This window comes from Rattus rattus, chromosome 1, assembly GCF_011064425.1.
Source record: "Rattus rattus isolate New Zealand chromosome 1, Rrattus_CSIRO_v1, whole genome shotgun sequence".
NCBI lineage: Eukaryota > Metazoa > Chordata > Mammalia > Rodentia > Muridae > Rattus > Rattus rattus.
Genome location: NC_046154.1, coordinates 77498385 through 77504384, shown reverse-complemented (window position 1 = coordinate 77504384; position 6000 = coordinate 77498385).

The window sequence follows — 6000 nt, the reverse complement described above, 5'->3', positions numbered from 1 at the left end:
GTTTCCATGATCTGTCCATTGATGAGAGTGGGGTGTTGAAATCTCCTACTATTATTGTGTGAGGGCAATGTGTGTTTTGAGCTTTAGTAAGGTTTCTTTTTATGTATGTAGGTGCCCCTTGTATTTGGGGCATAGATATTTAGGATTGAGAGTTCATCTTGGTGGATTTTTCCTTTGATGAATATAAAGTGTCCTTCCTTATCTTTTTTGATGACTTTTAGTTGGAAATTGATTTTATTTGATATTAGAATGGCTACTCCAGCTTGCTTCTTCTGACCATTTGCTTGGAAAGTTGTTTTCCAGCCTTTCACTCTGAGGTAGTGTCTGTCTTTGTCTCTGAGGTGTGTTTCCTGTAGGCAGCAGAATGCAGGGTCCTCGCTATGTATCCAGTTTGTTAATCTATGTCTTTTTATTGGGGAGTTGAGGCCATTGATGTTGAGAGATATTAAGGAATAGTGATTATTGCTTCCTGTTATATTCATATTTGGATGTGAGGTTGTGTTTGTGTGCTTTTTTTCTTTTGTTTTGTTGCCAAGACGATTAGTTTCTTGCCTCTTCTTGGGTATAGCTTGCCTCCTTATGTTGGGCTTTACCATTTATTATCCTTTGTAGTGCTGGATTTGTAGAAAGATATTGTGTAAATTTGGTTTTGTCATGGAATATCTTGGTTTCTCCATCTATGTTAATTGAGAGTTTTGCAGGATACAGTAGCCTGGGCTGGCATTTGTGTTCTCTTAGGGTCTGTATGACATCAGTCCAGGATCTTCTGGCTTCATAGTTTCTGGAGAGAAGTCTGGTGTGATTCTGGTAGGTCTGCCTTTATATGTTACTTGACCTTTTTCCCTTACTGCTTTTAATATTCTTTCTTTATTTTGTGCGTTTGGTGTTTTGACTATTATGTGACGGGAGGTGTTTCTTTTCTGGTCCAATATATTTGGAGTTCTGTAGGCTCCTTGTATGCCTATGGGTATCTCTTTTTTAGGTTAGGAAGTTTTTTCTATGATTTTGTTGAAGATATTTACTGGTCCTTTGAGCTGGGAGTCTTCACTCTCTTCTATACCTATTATCCTTAGGTTTGATCTTCTCATTGAGTCCTGGATTTCCTGTATGTTTTGGACCAGTAGCTTTTTCCGCTTTACATTATCTTTGACAGTTGAGTCAATGATTTCTATGGAATCTTCTGCTCCTGAGATTCTCTTCCATCTCTTGTATTCTGTTGGTGAAGCTTGTATCTACAGCTCCTTGTCTCTTCTTTTTGGTTTTCTATATCCAGGGTTATTTCCATGTGTTCTTTCTTGATTGCTTCTATTTCCATTTTTAATTCCTTCAACTGTTTGATTGTGTTTTCCTGGAATTCTTTCAGGGATTTTTATGTATTCTCTCTGTAGGCTTCTACTTGTTTATTAATGTTTTCCTGTGTTTCTAAGGGAGTTCTTCACGTTTTTCTTGAAGTCCCTCCAGCATCATGATCAAATATGATTTTGAAACTAGATCTTGCTTTTCTGGTGTGTTTGGATATTCCATGTTTGTTTTGGTGGGAGAATTGGGTTCGATGATGTCATGTAGTCTTGGTTTCTGTTGCTTGGGTTCCTGCTTGCCTCTCGCCATCAGATTATCTCTAGTGTTACTTTGTTCTGCTATTTCTGACAGTGGCTAGACTGTCCTATAAGCCTGTGTGTCAGGAGTGCTGTAGACCTGTTTTACTGTTTTCTTTCTGCCAGTATTGGGGACAGAGGTTCTGCTTTCGTATGTGTAGTTTTTCCCCTCTACAGGTCTTCAGCTGTTCCTGTGGGCCTGTGTCTTGAGTTCACCAGGCAGGTCACTTGCAGCAGAAAAGTTGGTCTTACCTGTGGTCCCGAGGCTCAAGTTCGTTCTGGGGTGCTGCCCACGGGCTCTCTCGAGGTGGCAGCAACCAGGAAGATCTGCGCTGCCTTCCGGGGAGCCTCCGTGGCACCAGGGTTCCAGATGGCCTCCGTGTGTTTTCCTCTGAATCAGCAATGTGTAGAGAGCAGTCTCTTCTGGTTTTCGCAGGCGTGTCTGCCTCTCTGAAGGTTTAGCTCTCCCTCCCACGGGATTTGGGTGCAGAGAACTGTTTATCCGGTCTGTTTCCTTCAGGTTCCGGCGGTGTCTCAGGCAGGGCTCCTGCCTCACCTGGGCCCTCTCCCACGGGAGCCCAGAGGCCTTATACAGTTTCCTCTTGGGCCAGGGATGTGGGCAGGGGTGGGCAGTGTTGGTGGTCTCTTCTGCTCTGCAGCCTCAGGAGTGCCCACCTGACCAGGCGGTAAGGTATCTCTCCCACGGGTTCTGGGAGCAGAGAGCTGCTGCAGGCCGGGATCCGCGGGTCGCGACTTAATTTTTTAATGTTTTTCATTTATTGAATTTTTTAATTTACATTTCAAATATTATTCCCTTTCCCAGTTTCCCCTCTGGAAATCCTCATCTCATTCCCCTTCCCCCTACTTCTGAGGGTCCACCACTACCTACCCTTTCCCTCGCACCTCCCCAACTTGGCATTCCCCTACACTGGGTCATCTAGCCTTCACAGGACCAATAGCCTCTCCTTCCATTGATGTCTGACAAGACCATCCTCTGGTACATCTGCAGCTGGAGTAATGGGTCACTCAATGTACTCTTTGGGTGTCAGTGTAGTCCTTGGGAGCTCTGGGGGGTCTGGTTGGTTGATGTTGTTGTTCTTCCTTTGGGGTTGCAAACCCTTTCAGCTCCTTCAGTCTTTTCTCTAACTCCTACATTGGGGAGGTCCCTGTGATCAGTCCAATAGTTGACTGCAAACATTTGCCTCTGCATTTGTCAGGTCCTTCTTAGAAGTGGGAACAAAATACTCACAGGAGGAAATACTGAGACAAAGTGTGAAGCAGAGACTGAAGGAAAGGCCATCTAGAGACTGTCCCACCTGAGGATTCATCCCATATACAGTCACGAAACCCAGACACTATTGCAGATGCTAAGAAGTGCATGCTGATAGGAGCCTAATATAGCTGTCTCCTGAGAGGCTCTGCCAGAGCCTGACAAATACAGAGGCAGGTTCTTTGTTGCTCTCTTCACTAGATTTTCACCAAGGTCTCTCTGTATCTCTTTGTCATCATCAGGCATGGGTTCTATCTTGTGGAGTGCCCTTTTATCAAATCAGATATTCAGTGGTTTCCCCCACATACTTTATGCCACCATTGTACTAGCATATCTTACAGACAGGATACCATTGTCAGTTGAAGGATTTGTAGTTAACCTTGATAGTTATGTTTCTCTTTTGGTAGTGTATAGAGTACCTTCTAATACCATGAATACTAGCCTACGAGTAGCTTGGCAGTAGCTTGAATTATCCAAGTTTAGGCATTATCTTCCACCATAGGACATTGCTGTCAATTGGTGAACAGTTTATAGCCTTGGCAATAGCTTGGATTCTTTGGGTGTTTCTGTGGGAACTTTTGGGCCAACAATTCAATTAGATGTAACCTAATCCAAGTACTGGAATCTTCATTTGGTGACAAAAGGAGGCCAGTCAGGGCTCTGCTTCCTGTTACTTGATGATTTAATTTAGATTGCCTTCATGTGTGTATAGATTTAAGAAATTTGCAATGTATTTGGTTGCCATTCTCATATGACCCTAAATTTTAGCTCATCCACTTCTTCATTCCCTCACTCTGCTACTCGATTCTATACACCCTTTCTGTATTCATCCATAACTATTTACATGACTTCTCCTTAGGGAGTTTGATCCATTCTCCTTATCCCCTTACACTATACCTAACCTGTTTTGTTGTATATACTGTAACTTGGTTACCATTGACTTAACAACTAATATCCACATGTGAATGCATACCATATTTATCTTCTTGGATCTTGGGTAACTAACTTCAGATGATTTTTTTTCTAGATCCATCCATTTACCTGCAAATTTCATGAGTTCCTTTTTTTTTAAATGGCTGAGTTAAAAAAAAATCACACATTCCATCTTGCAAATGTACAATATTTTCTTTGTATATTAATCACTTGTTTCTAGTTTATGGCCATTATTAATAAAATATCATTGAACATGGTTGAGCCAATGTGTCTATGTATATATCCAAGAGTATCAAAGCTAGATCTTGAGGTAGCTTGTTTCCTATCATTCTGAGGAACTAACACTAATTTTCATAGTTATTAAAGTTTACAGTCCTACTCTCAGTGGATTATGTTTCCTCTTTTTCCACCACCTCACCATAATGAGCTGTCATTCATTTTATTGATTTTAGCCATTCAGACAGGTGTAAGATTAAATTTCAAGGAAGTTTTCTTTGAATTTCTGAGATGACTATGGATATTGAATATATCTTTAAATGTTTCTCAGCCATTTGGATTTTTTGAAAATTCTGTTTAAATCTTTACCCCACGTTTATTGGATGATTAGTTTTCTTGATATTTTTGAGTTCTTTATATATTTTGAATATTAGCTCCCTACTGGATATGTAGTTGGTAAAAAATAAAATCTTTTCCCAACTGTAGACTGCCACTTTTTCAGAATAGTATTGTCTGTTGCCATGCAAAATCTTTTCTAATTCATGAAATACAATTTACCAGTTGTTGATCTTAGTGCATGTGCTGTTGGTGTTCTGTTCAGTATTTTTTTTTGTATGCTTGTGTTCCTGAGGTAAAAGCTATTCCTCACTTTCTCTTCTATCAGATTCATTATATCTGGTTTTATGTTGTGGTCTTTGATCAATTTGGAGTTGAGTTTTTTGCATTGTGGTAAATGGTGATCTATTTGGATACTTCTACATGCTGCTCTCCAATTTGACCAGCATCAATTCTTGACCAGGCTGTGTGCCTTTATGGCTCCATTATGAAAACTCAAGTGTTCATAGACTGTAATAGACTGTATTAGGCTCTTTAATTTGATATCAGTGCACATGTTTGTATTTGTTCTAGCTCCATCTTTATTACTATAAAGCTGTAGTTTAACAGTACAATTTGCAGCAAGGGAATAGTGATCCCACTAGCAGTTTGTTTATTTATTATTCAAGGTAGTTTTTAGCTATCCTGTGTGTGTGTGTGTGTGTGTGTGTGTGTCCATGTATATGTGTTTGTTTGTGTGTGTGTGTATTTCCACCCAAACCTGAAAATTGTCCTTTCAAGTTCTCTGAAGAATTGTATAGCAATTAATGGGTATTGAATTGAGTTTGTAAACTGCTTTTGGTAGGGTGGCCATTTTTACTTTCTTACCATTCCATCAGTATGGGAGCTCTTTCTATCTTTTATCTTCTTTAAATTCTTTTTTCAATGTTTGAAGACACAAGTCTTCCACTCACTTTACTAGAGTTACTCCAAGATTTTTTATGTTTTTTTGAGGCTATTGTAAAAGCTGTTGTTTACTTGATTTCTTTCTTAGTCTGTCATTTATATATAGGAAGGATTTTACATTTTGTAAGTAAATTTTATACTCAGCTACATTGCTGAATATGTTCATCAGCTCTAGGCGTACCCTCACTGGAATTCTTAGGGTTGCTTATGTACATTCTATTATCATCTGAAAATAGAGATACTTTGAGTTCTTTCTTTCCAACTTGTATTCCCTTAATCTTTTTCAGGTGTCTTATTTCTGCAGCTAAATCTTCAAGCACACTATACTGAATAGATACAGAGAAAGTGGACAACCCCGTCTTGTTCCTGATTTTAGTGGAATTGCTTCGAGTTTTTTTTTTTTTTATTTAAGTTGATGCTGGAGAAAGGTTAGTTGTAAACTGCCTTTATTTTATTCAAATATGTTCTTTATATCCATAATTTCTTGAGGAATTTTACTACAAATAGATATTATATTTTGTCAAAGGTCTTTTCTTTACCTAATGAAATAACCAGCTATTATCTTTAAGTTTGCTTATACGGTGGAAAACATTTATTAATTTGTTATATTGAACCATCACTGTCTCTCTGGGATGAAGCCACTTGATCATGGTGGATGGTTTTTTTTTTTTTGATGTGTTCTTGGATTCACTTTTAAATATTTTA